The 13,109-nt window shown below is 44.7% G+C and overlaps 1 protein-coding gene across 9 annotated transcripts in view; it reads left to right on the top strand.

Moving 5' to 3' along the window:
* Positions 1-5,359: 5,359 nt before the first annotated feature.
* Positions 5,360-13,109, top strand: part of FAM110B (family with sequence similarity 110 member B) — a 138,688-nt gene continuing 130,938 nt past the window's right edge. For 8 of the 9 annotated variants that reach the window (XM_036232842.1, XM_036232841.1, XM_016165663.2 and 5 more), the window contains exon 1: positions 5,360-5,696. The gene's annotated coding sequence lies outside the window, so the exon portion shown is untranslated. Of the gene's footprint in view, positions 5,697-11,856; positions 12,914-13,109 lie in introns of those variants that run through there. The other variant, XM_036232839.1, reaches the window with a different exon arrangement.

The raw sequence follows: 13,109 nt of genomic DNA, 5'->3' as shown, positions 1-13,109 counted from the left end.
AGTTTTAGAGCTGGCGAGGACCTGAACACTTCCAACCCCCTCTGTATAATTAACTTGTTACACACAATATTTGGCAATCTGGAGTTCCTCGGGAAATTTTTCATTGTGCTCGATGTCAACAGAATAGGAAAATCAATTTGGTTTATTCAGTTCAATTAAACAGACATCACCTGTGTGCCCTCTATGGTCTCAGCTCCTGGGGAGCAGCCTTTGTTAGTCCTTGTTATTGATCAGTTCCCCTCACAGGCTCCAACTCCTGGGTGACAAAGACACCACCATCTCCTTTATCTGTGTTCTCTATGGTAGAGTTTCCTGCTCCTGCTAAAATCTGGGTGGACTCACCTTCCTTTGTTTGTCGTTCAGCTTCTCTAGCACCTTTGTAAGTAGTTCCCTGGATACACGTTCCTGTTTTCTGCCTGGAGCCTGACTGATGCGTTGGGGGATAATAATACAGTCCTTTAATGACAGGGGATGGTGGTGAGCATTAGGGACCTAGCAGAGAGCCAAGTAGAGTGTATGTTTTTTGTTTGTTTTTAATTTGCCATCCCTTGCAGTCTGTTAATTACATACATATTATACAGTACAACACAATGTCCCAGCAATGCTAAATTGCTATAAAAGTTTCTAAACACAGACTTGCACTTTCTAGAGCAGTAACAAATAATCCCAGACCTCGGCTGTCTGCAGATAGCACTTTGAATAGCACTAGTCCTGCAGAGGGCAAGAAAAAAGAAACTGCTCTGAGATCAGACAACGAGGCTGGAGTTCGAGATCATAATCATGGAGTCTCTTGTAAATTTGTGGAAATTGGAGACATGAAATTAGAAAAAAAAAACTTATAGGAAGAGTGTGTGGGCAGAAATGGAAGCAGGCTGAGGGCAGAACGTCAGTGAGCACCATAAGGTGGCCTATATAGCAACAGGAAGTGAAGGTGGAGAGAGAGAGGCATAGGCTCCACCACCTGCCGTTTTGGTCCCCTGAGGAGGGCACCTTGCCCTGCATGCCTTAAAGAGGCATTTAGTTCAGTGTGCTGTGCTGATTAAGGCAGCATGCAATGGACTAAATGTTTGTGTACCTCCAAATTCCTACGTGATTAGTAGGTGACCCCTTTAGAAGTGATTAGAGCATGAAGATGGAGGCCTTGTGAATGGGATTAGTGCCCTCATAAAAGAGACCCCGGAAGGGTCCCTACTCCCTTCTCCTTTTTTCCAGGTGAAGACTGTCTATGGTGAACCAGGAAGCAGGCTCTCACCAGACACAGAATTTGCCAGCGCCTTCATCTTGGACTTCCCTCCAAAACTGTGAGAAAATAAATACCGGTTATTTTTAAGCTGCCCAATTTATGGTATTTTTTTATCGCAACCCAAACAAAGGCATAGGACATAAATGTATTACATGTTTTAGAAAGAATTCCATTGAAACGGTTAACACAAAAAGGAGTTGGAGTAATTTACATGAAAAATTTAGTCACAGAGAATGCTGCCTTACTTGATGATACAGAAAAATGTGTGAAACATCAGTGTCATCTGATAGAACTTCCTACTTTGATGGAAATGTCTTTCATCTGCGCCATCCAACAAGGATTAGCCACATGTGGTTATTGAGCACTTGAAAAGTGGCTAGTGTGACAGAGAAAGTGAAGTCTTCATCCAACCTAATTTTAATTCATCTAAGTTTAAATAGCCACATGTGGCTACGGAGTATCTTATTGGATAGATGATTCATATGACTCATAGGCAAATTTGGTTAGAGTAAAAGATATATAGGCTTTGGGGTCACATGGACCAGCCTCTAAATCCTCGAATTACTAAGTCTCTGACCTTGGATACATCACTCACCTTCCCTGGCCCTGAGCTTCTTGTTCATAAAATAGGGATCTTAATATTTATGTGTAGGCCCATTGTGATGACTCAAAATGAGGCATGTCAATCGCCTAGCACAGACCAATACATGACAACTATATTCCTTGATATTAGATGATGTAGGTTAGTATTCATGAATGTAATTCCATTGTTGTGATTCCTCTGATCATAAGCATGAACGTGTAATAAACTGTGAAATATGCAATAAGAGATAACCCCCAGGGCTGAAACCTCTGGCAGGAAGCCTCAGCGGGGCTTCCTGTGGTAAATGACAATGTTTCTCTCCTTAGTGATTCCCTTATCTTGGCCTTGCTGTGAGCTGTGCTTTTTCAGTGTGATTGCTTCTGGCAACCTCCCCGCACCTCAGGAGCATTCCTCAGTGCTTTTTCTATAACCTCAGAAGAAGAGAAGGCCATTGGGGGTGGGGGTGGGGCATACATCCAGCTGGTTCAATCAAAAGCTTTAATTTTACATACAAATCTAAGTCAGTGGAGTCTGATCAGAGGCTTTCTCAAGTCTTTCTCTGTGGAATTCAGAGCACATATTCACAGACCTTATTAACCTTAACCCTGCCGGAACATCACAATCTCTGGCGGCGGCGGGGGGCGGGGGGCGGGGGGCGGGGGGGGGGGGTGGGGGGGGGTGGGGGGGTGGGGGGAGCGGGGCAATGAGGGGTGGGGGGAAGGGACTTTCGAAAAACACAGGTCTATCCCTCCTTCTCCCAACCTGAAGACCAGGTGTGTTAGGAGCACTCCAGGACATTCTGCTTCTTGAGTGAAAAGCCATGGGCATAAGTAAGCCACGTCTCCAGGGTGAGACCCAGACAAGTGAGCTTGGTCGCCTGTGCCCAGGTTACCTGGGACACGGCTGCACCACTCTTGGGTAAGGGGCTGGCATGACGTCACACGGATCCACACATGGGTGTGGAGGAACTCTGACTCTCTGACTGAAATTTTTCCTGGGGAATCATAGCCAGTCATTTGAACAACTGTCACCGGAGCTGGGCTTGGATTCCAGAACTAATTTTTCTTTACCTATTCTCCTAAGCTACCATGTTGCTTCCGGAGATCTTTCACCTCCTTCTATTACTCTTCTGTGGGGCTCAAATATGTTTACGATATATGCTATTCAGCTTGTGGGCTTTTACAGATGAAATTTCACTAGTTGTTGAGACGACAAACATAAACTCATCTGAAGAAAGACTAGTGAAAATTCTGCACTGGTGTCGTTTTCCAGCAGAAACTGCTCCTGCAATCAGGGGCGCAGATCAATGCCTTGTGTCCCTCAGAGCCACGCCCTTGACATCGACTCCCACTGTCCACAGAGACCAGTGGGTGTGGTTCAGCAACACGCTGAGTAGTGTATGGGAGCTTGTTAGGGAACTAGTCAAATATTGTCACATTCTTTTAGAGACAAAAATCTCTGTGAAACAAAAGAATTCCAAGCATAGACCAATGGCCCACTTCTCTCAACACAATAAAATTCCAGCACAACAAACCAATTTCAACAGTTCCTGAAGTCTGCAGCCAGCTTTACCATTTTCAGTCCAGAGAAGAGGAAATGTCCCATATCAATAAATATTGAGGATTATGAAGGTACCTTCGATTGGAGTAATTGATGAGATAAAAAATATACTGGGATGTTCTGGTTTAGATGTTTCACTTTTTTTCTCTGTTCTCTAGTCACATCTTTTACTAACTTTTGGTTTTGGCCAAAGCAATGTGCAAATAATAAATCTCCACTGGGCAATAGCGATATCGTAATGAGAATTTTAGTTCTATTAAAAGTTAGGGCTTCCTACTAAGTAACCTTCTTGGCACATACTTTATCATGAAGAAGCAATTTAAATGGTAGAGAAGCTAGAAGTCATTTCTGATTTTCAGAGCATGGATCATATGGGAATCTTTTAAGGCTTTATAAGTGAGTCTTTTGGAAAGAAACCTAACTCAAAATAGCGTAAGTTATAAAGACAATTTATTGGTGCATTTCCTCAGAAGTCCAGGGGCTTCGACTGGTTTCAGAGATGGCTGCCTAGAGGGGCTCATTAACGTCATCAAAGCTCTTTCTGTCTCTATCGCTCAGTTGGCTTTCTTCTCTAGTAGGCTAGCTCCAGCTGCTACGGGCTTCCATGCTATGGTCTCAGAAACTGCCATGTCAGTTCAGAAAAAAGACTCCCATTTTCTTTGCCTAGATCATGTCTCCCCTCCCCCCCCCCATTTGTGCCCGGGGCATGAGGTACACTCCAATTTGTAGGCCTGGTCACAGGCTCCTGCACTAGCAAGGGAGGTTTCTCATACTCACTAGGAGCGCACAATTCCCAAAAGGAAGAGTTTGGGGCAAAGAAATTAAAAAAGGAAACAGCCTACTTTGGAGTAAAAGTTGGTTTCTTTTGCAATGGGAATGTTGACAAATAACTTCATTCTCTCATTACATGACTTGTGGAGTTAATGGAGACCACAACATAATTTGTAATCACATGGAATGCATTAATATGCCAGAGGAAAGTTCCATGTAAATCCCAGTATCATGTCACTTTCTTGAAAGGTTCTTGTAGATAACCAAAAATGCATTTTGGAAGTCTGAGTTTCATCTCTTAGATAATTTCTGAACAAGAATGAAACAACAATCACACAATTCCAATATAGATGATCTTTCTGAGAAAATGGGATGAATGCAAGTGTATTTCAAATGTACTAAAGGTATAAAATAAATCTTTGCTAAATATTTTAGAGTAATTATGTTGTGAATTCATATCTCATTCACAATTAATCATTTTGATAAATATGGATATCATCTTTTAGATTTCCCAGTAGCAACACTAAACTAGAATGTGTTTAGTCTTCCTAAAACAATAAAAGCCTCAAGAAACCAACCAAGTTATTAAGCAAAGCTAACGAAAAAGCATTGCCAAACCATACATTATGCATTAAATAATGATGCGTCCCAAAAAGTTACTTGATTTTGAAACATCAACTGGCCCATTCTCTGGGGACAGTACATGGTGCTTGAGATTTCTTTAATATTCTTTAATCCAAATGTTCTCTAGAGTCTTAAAAATGCCTTCGGAAATTAAGCCTACAAATACTAAGATGGCCCATGTGAGTATATCAAAGTTACTCAGCAGAAAATGTCAGGCACCAAGATCCTCTGAACTGGGTGACTACCCGGTGGGGTTATCACATTCACAAAACAGGCTCCAAATCTCTCACTGCTGCGTGGTCCAATCTGGGGCTTCCTGCCAGTCGAGGTCCAGAGGATTCTTCACGGGGTGGAAGTGGGGGGCTGGGGTGCTGGAGGAGTTTGTAAGGGGGGGCGGGGTTTGGAGGACGAAGTAGGGGGGAGGGATTTAGGGGTGGGTGTGACAGAAGGCGACGAAAATGGGGGAGGGGCAGAGCTGGAAGTGGGGGTGCCCGAGGGGGCGGGGGTGGGGGCGGGATGGAAGCGGGGCGGGGCGCAACGGGGGCGTGCACACTGCACAGGGACACGCGCTCTGGGCCACGGCAACTCGCTCCAAGTTCCCTCCCTCGCTCTCGGGCGAAGCCTGCCTGAGCCCTCCCACTCGGTGTAGACCGAACCATCGCGGCCGCCGCCAGCCGGGGCCGTCCGCGGCCGCGCGTCCTGGGCCCGCTCGGTCGACCCCGTCCGTCCTCTGCCCGTGGCCCCTCGGAGCCGGCGGCGGGGACTCGGTGGCCCCTGCGGCCCGCGCTCGGCCCTCCAGCGGCGCCAGCGGCCGGGACCCCGTTCCTCACGGGCCCCGACTCTCCCTCGTCGCTGTCCCCTGGAGCCCGGCGCCCGGCTTGGGCCGCACCGCCCGGTCCGGGGAGCGCGGCCGAGGTAAGGCTGGGCCGGGGGCCGGGGCCGGGGCCGGGGCCGGGGGCGGCGCGGCGCCCCCGCCGCGGACAATGCCGACGCCGCGCGCAGCCGGAGAGGAGCCGGCTGCACCCCCGCAGCCGCCCGCCCGGCCTGGGTCTCCGTCCGAACCGGCCTTGGGGTCGCGCTGGCCCGGGCGGACCACGGCGGGCTTTCTGGGCCGCGAGGGGAGGCGCGACGCCGCTGCCCTCCGCGCTCGCTCCGCCGCGCGTCCCGGGCTCGGAGGGGAGGCCGGGCAGGGGCGCCGGGAACCCGGCCGGGACGAGCTGGCCGCGCCGCGGAGCGGGGTCTCCAAAAGCGTCCCCGCGATCGCTGCAGCAGGACTGGGCTTGGCGAGGGACGGGGACTTTACTCAGCCACGTCTCCTTGCGAGGGCTCTCATTTCGGGTGCTTAATACTCTGGGATTATCAGTATCTCCTAATCGCTGGCTGGGAGTTCTCGCAATAATGCAGATTCAGAGGCTCTGCAAGTTTGTTTCAGGTTACCTCCACTCTCTCCAGCCATGGTCTCGATTGTCTACTTTCTTTGAAAGCATACAGCTTTGAAATCGAATTAAATTATCCTTGGCTCGCTCGTGCCCCCATCACCCAGCGGAGCTCATAACTTGGCAACAAAACGCGCGCAGGCTGTGGGAAGCCCTGCTGCCCGCTGCCCAGCCTGGTGCCCTCTGCTTGTTGTCAGAGCAGGGTGCGAACGGCGGTGACAGTTCTCTCTGGGGGTTCGTGAGGAGGGAAGCAGAGATAACTCTGCTGTGTACTTAAATTACTCTGGAAAGTGGAAGGAAAACACCTGGTTCCCGGCTTTTTAACCCTTTCAAGTTGTTATTCAGACCTCTCTAGCCACCAGAATGAGCGGGCTTTCTTTCCTGCCCAAGATAAGGCAAACGCGGGGATTTTCCTCCCGGCCGTGTCCTGTGCAAAATCTGGCACACATCTGTGACAACATTGCGTGGCTGGCGTTGTAAGCACTGCCATTCGGTCTGTTTTTGAGAAAGGGAATATGATAGTAGGTAGACTAAGAATTTTTTGCTGTGTGTGTGTGTGTGTGTGTGTGTGTGTGTAGGCGTTTAAGATGTTTATCTGTCATCTCCCCTTCCCTGACCCGATTTACACTTAGAGCCATTCCATGGAAAATACTTGTATTAACTCGTGCTTATTTTGTTGATATCATAACTCCTGGTCTTCAAATGAGCTGTGTATTAAGCATGGTTATTTTAACGTAAGGGCGAGTGAATGGTAAGCCAAAATTCTTTGTCGGTAAGTAACATCCCATTGATCTACCCTATTTAACCACGGTGTTACTATAGTTCATAGGACAGTAAAGTTGTTAATTGAATAGGGGTGGCTGTGCTTTGTCAGCCTGATAATCTGTAAAGGACTTAGAGCAGTGCCTAAATAAGTGTCAGCTAGTTTTATTTTTAAGTTTAAAATTTTTATTATCCATGTTATTTTTCTGTTTCGAAAATGGTTGTTTTTTTAAATCCCAGATCTTTTAAGTCATGGTCTATTTTAAGCCTGTGGTTTAATTTTAGATCAGAACTGAGGTTGGATTGTTGTTTTCCTTATGACTGACAAGCTGTTCTGTGCATTTTGTGCATGGTAAGAATTGATTTAGTAGATCTTATGTAGCAGCTCTGTAAGGGCCAGAACACAGACCTGGACTCAGTCATATCTAGGTACGTTTCAAAAGAAGGAGACTTAATTATCTTTATGGGCCTAAATGTCTAAGGAGAAGCCTAGACTTTAGGGGAACTTCCACTCTGAGCCCCCATCTCAGAACTCCCTTTTTCTCTAGGTTTAAAATAACATATTCAATCCCTAGTCGAAAGAACCCTGTTGGCACAGCAGTTAGGCATTTCCCATTGTGTTAAAGGTTATAAAAGATAAACGTATGTACTATATGTACATCCATCAGAGCATGTAATCCTTACTCCTGTTTCAAAATCTTTAGGGCAGGATTTATAGCCTAACTACGTAAGAAAAATTAAAACTACTTACTTGCCCATGAGTCAGTAAGCAAAAGATTTTGTTTGCGACCTAGCTATTTTAAAAGATTGTCAGTTTTCTTTTTATTTTGAGGTATTTCAACCCCCCTCCTAACTTTGAAGTGGCATCTTTTTCCTGCTGAACAATTTAATTAGGTGAGAAAGGGCATGGTGTTAACTCGGGCTCTGCAGAAGCACAGCCGCTGTAGGCACAGTGTGGCAGCAGATGGCGCTGTGGATAATGCTGGTGGAAGAGCCACATGTGTGCTCAAGAATTGGAGGGATTAATTTAGCAATCCCAAATCGCTTGCCCTTCTCCCCAAAATATACTCTCATCCCACAGACAGCGTCTGATCATCTTCTGAGGAATAAATAGACTTTTTAAGAAGTTTGACCGTTGTATTTCAACTTTTAAGACTATTTACTTGGCAGATTTTCTTTCTGAAAACCATAGTATTCCAGGTGTTAAGACAAACATTATTCGGTCAGTCGTACCCATACTCTTATTTTCCCATAATAGTAAGAATGACCATTCTGAGCCTAGAGGATCACCAGCTGTCCTGGACTTTTTTTCAATACTTGTAAGAGAGAAAAACAAATTATAAGAAACCTACTTGCATCGTGACTTTAAGAAAATAACTTCCTAGGGTGAATTCTCATTTATTCTGATTTTTGCCATTTTTCTGACTGCCAGTTTGATGCAATGAGAATTGATATTCAGGATGAAGACTCCGAAGCTCTGCAGAGCCATGATTCATCCAAGAACAGTTCATTCGTTCTATTTAGTATAGCACCAAGGGTAGAAAGGGAAGAAGTACGCCCAGAATGAGGGTTTTCTGGGTTGTGATCAGTTATTTCTGTGGGCTGACTAGGGATTGGATATATTATTCTAAACCTAGAGAAAAAGGGAGTTCTGAGATGGGGGTTCAGAGTGGAGGTTCCCCTAAAGTCTAGGCTTCTCCTTAGACATTTAGGCCGTAAGTCTCCTTTTGAAACGTACCTAGATATGACTGGGTCCAGGTCTGTGTTCTGGCCCTTACAGAGCTGCTACATAAGATCTACTAAATCAATTCTTACCATGCACAAAATGCACAGAACAACTTGTCAGTCATAAGGAAAACAACAATCCAACCTCAGTTCTGATCTAAGTAAGTAAATTAATTAAGTACTTAATTAATTAATTAATGTAAAGCGAATTTAAAGCGGTAATAAGTGCAGTTTGAATGAAGATGGCATTCTGATCCAAGCCTGGCGGCCGAAGGGCAGATGTTTAAGCTGAGACTTAGTGAAAAAAAGAGGCAACCTAGGCCCAGTCTTAGGCAGTTGACATTCCTCCGCTACAAGATGGTTGCTGTTTTCTCCTTTCTGCAGGTAAGGTGACGTGATTTGGCTGAGTCATGAGCTAATGAGTAGCTGAGCTGCAGTTTTAACCCAGGTGTGTGTGCCTCTGAAGCTCATGGCTTTTTCCGCCACGCCATGTGGAATACCCTAGGTTTTGAGCATTCAGGAGTTCGCTGCATTCTTTGGGGCTGCATACCAACAAATCTTCATAATTCAGCGACATGCTTTGAATTTCCTGGGTAACATTTGGTCCTTAAAGAGTCCAAAACAGGAGAAATGAAGCTGTTTTTAATTTTTCGAGGAAACCTCCTAAGATTTCACAGTACCTTGTTGAAGATTGCTTATTTTTGGATGATCGAGAAGGATGGCAGGTTTAACTTCTCTGAACTATGCAAAGGCCAATGCAAATGGTTTAGATTGTAAACTGAGAATGCTGGGACAGTTTTTGGCCTTGTCGCTCAGGTGATCTGGCGAAAGTCCTCACTCCACTATACCCACATGTTAACTATACCCTGGGGTTAAAGGAAGTTTATTCATTTTAGTCACATACATCAAATGGGATTATGAAGATTAATGAAATGTTGGCTCAGATCTCCATTCTATATATAAATTGTGTTTTTTATGCTTTAGCCAGAACCTAATTTATTTTTCTAAATGGTGATTTTTTTGTGTGTCAAAAACATTAGAAATATAAAAATGTAATATTTGAAAATTGTTCAGAAGAGAACACAAATTATGCCCAAAATATTTATCAAATGTAGCATTGATTCTGAACTTTGATAGGAGAAGTTATAGGATAATTTATGTAGAAGATTTTGGAGAGTACCAGTAAGAAATTTAGTTTTTAGTTTTTTGTTTTTCTTGGATGTCGTCATCCAAACAATTAACAAAGAAAATTAAGATATCAGTAAGGCTTCAGTACTGTTGTGGAATACATTTTTATCTTGTTTTTAAACCTGGGTTTGTTTCTGGATGATCTTTTGTGGTACAACATTAATAAATTGTGCATATTGCTGTTTTGACGCCTTAGGTTTTCTCCTGCTTGTAAGAAGGGACTGCGTGTGATTTTTACGTTTTTAACGTTGTGTAGTTTTGAGGATCATAGTGGTGACCACGTCTGTGCCCCTGTGGGTTTCTCTCCTTCCTGCTCATCTCTGTCTGTCTGCCTACTCTTAACAATGGGAGACTCCCATAAGAACACAGCATTCAAAGACATGAACCTTGGTTTTTTGTTTTGTTTTGCTTTTAGGAAACTTGAGTAGATGAAGCAAATTACTTCTTTTTTTTTTTTTTTTTTAGTATGTTTGGTGACAAAAATAGTGAACATGTGGATGAGTCAACCATTTTAAACTGGAACTAGCACTAGAGCTGGGATTTAAAAATTGTAAACACTTCAGAGAGAGGTTCAAAGGTGACTCGTAAACAAAAGGAAGAAATCCGTCATTTAGCAGACAGGTTTCTAGAAGAATTATAAGAATATTGTGGTGTGTTGTATACGTCAGCGAGATCAATGAGTTTTGAAATTGTCCAGTTCCAGATAAAGCTTTTAAAAATACAATTCAGAAGCCTATGGGAAATTGGGGAGTGGTTATGGTGTAATGTAAAGCATTTTTTCCTCATAGCCCCATTAGAAGTTTGTTTCATATTTTTGTCTTTTTCAGGAGGAATCACATAGAGGCTTCAAAATGATCATTCTTAGCAGCAACTTTTTGTCCTATTAACTGGAACTTAATGAAAAGAAAGAAATTATGTGAAAGAATGTAGTTTTGTAATTTTATTACGATTCTTATATATTAAACAGATACAGAGGATTCATTATGCACCAGGTACTGGAGATAAACAGTGGCCAGGAAAGAGAGAATCCCTGCCTTTTAGAGGCTCTAAATCACAAAGCGAGGGAAAAAAGATAGTAAAATAAGCAAGTTAAGTAAGTAAATTAATTAATGAAAAGCTAATTTAAAGTAGTAATAAGTGCAGTTTGAATGAAGATGGTGTTCTGATCCAAGCCTGGTGGCCTAAGGGCAGATGTTTAAGCTGAGAGAGACAGTGAAAAAAAAAAAGAGGCAACCTCTGGAAGTTCTCTGGGCAGGAGGATAGCTAGCTTGCGCAAAGTCCCTGAAGAAGGTGACGCCTGCCTCTGTGAGGAACGGGAAACAGCCACAGCGGAACCAGTTCAGCAGGGCCTTGTGGGCCGAGGGGGCGCCTCTGTTTATTTAAGTGCAGTGGGAGCTGCTGGAGGGTGTGACGCCAGGAGGACCAGGCTCTCAATTTGCAGTTGTGGAAGCTCGCTCTGCCTGCCCTGTGGAAGATGGATTACTGGGAAAGACTGGAAGTGGGGAGCCAGTTAGGAAGCTGTTGCGTCAAGCAGTGCCAGTTGGGCTGGGAGGAAAGCAGAGGAGTCGGAGGGAACCCAATGTTCGAGGGATTCGGTTTCTCCTCAAACTCTATTTTCTCCTAATTTCTCCATTTGATCTTAAGGTGCATCCTTATTGTTTATACTACTAAGAAAGGACACATACTCCCTGAAAAGCTATGACACACATGTTGTGATGTGGATCCTGATTTCAGGTATAAAAATGGCAAAATGATCTGTCTTACGATCGGTGAAATATGGTGCGTTGCGGAGATCGAGTTGAGAGAGCTTGCCGATTTGCATTTTATTTCTATTTGTATCTGAATGATACAATGTTACAGTGTTTCATCCTCATCCAGGCTGGCGGGGCTGGGGATATGTTCCAAGACCCCCAGTGGGTACCTCAAACCTAAAACACGGATAGTACCGCATTCTCTACGTACTATGTTTTTTTCCAACATTACCTACCTATGAAAAAGTTTAATTTATAAATTAGGCAATGTCATGGATAGAAGATTCTTTCTTACTGTAGATTTTAGCAAGTTCAGCATACGATTTTTTCTTTTTAATCAAGTCAAGAACTTTCACCATTTTCTTAAAGGCAGTGCTTTGTGGCTTCTCTTTGTCATGTTCGAATTACCAGCATCACTCTTGCCCTTTGGGGCCATTACTAAGTAATATAAGGGTGACTTGAACACGAGCACTGAGATACTGTGACAGTCGACCTGCTAACCAGGATGGCTGCTCGGTGACTACCATGCAGTGCGGAGACACTGGCCAGAGGGGCGATTCACGTCCAGGGCGGGATGGAGTAGGACTGCGTGAGTTTTCGTCAGACCACTAGAACAACATGCAATTTCGAACATGAATCGTTCATCGTTTTGAATTTCCCACTTGCTATTTTGGGACAGTGGTGGACCGTCCGTAACCAAAACTGCGGGAAGCGAGACCGTGGCTGAGGGGGGCCTGCTGTATTTGGAAGGACCTGAAGGTCACGTGTGGTGGAATCACCTCCCTCAGGATTGAGCCAATCTAAGCAGCCTTTCTAATACTTTAAAAACATGTGGAGAAGGCATTTGCCGATTCTTTGCCTCCGAGGCAGGCACACTACAGTCTGTCGATATCATAGGTCAAGGAAACTGTGAAGGCCCAGATTTGTCAGGTTCAGGGGGAGTCACAGACACTGCGTGCACAGCAGAATGGGTGGCAGATCCTTTGGGAGTTGCAAGCTTGGCTTTCCTTCCGTTATACCACTGGGACGAGGGCAGGGTGAGAGCTTGGTCACAGACACAAGGATTCCAGGCCGAACGCTTAGCTGTAGGCCAGCAAACAAGTCAGTCGCTTATCAAGAGCCTGAGAGCGCATTCTGGTTGAGTCTGTCTGGGTGCGAAGGTTGGCTCTGTGTGAAGCTGAGCAAGTTATTGAGGCTTCTGGAACCTCAGTTTCCTGACCTGTAAAATGGGAATAACTGCAGTACCCACTTTATAGGATTGTTGTGAGAGGTAAGTTAAGATGATGCTTACGAAATGGCAAGCATTCCGTCGAGGTCAGTTGCTGATAAGTGTTACTGTCCCATGGATTTTCTATGTCATTCCATCTGTTTGACACATTCTCATCATTCTTGTCACAGGATGAAAGTCACTTTTTCAGAGACTCCCTCTGACCACTGAAGCTAAGGTAGCCCCTTCTCCAGCCACT

Source organism: Rousettus aegyptiacus, unplaced genomic scaffold, assembly GCF_014176215.1.
Source record: "Rousettus aegyptiacus isolate mRouAeg1 unplaced genomic scaffold, mRouAeg1.p scaffold_m13_p_15, whole genome shotgun sequence".
NCBI lineage: Eukaryota > Metazoa > Chordata > Mammalia > Chiroptera > Pteropodidae > Rousettus > Rousettus aegyptiacus.
Note: the sequence above shows the minus strand (reverse complement) of the source record. Positions and strands in the feature narration are given on the sequence as shown.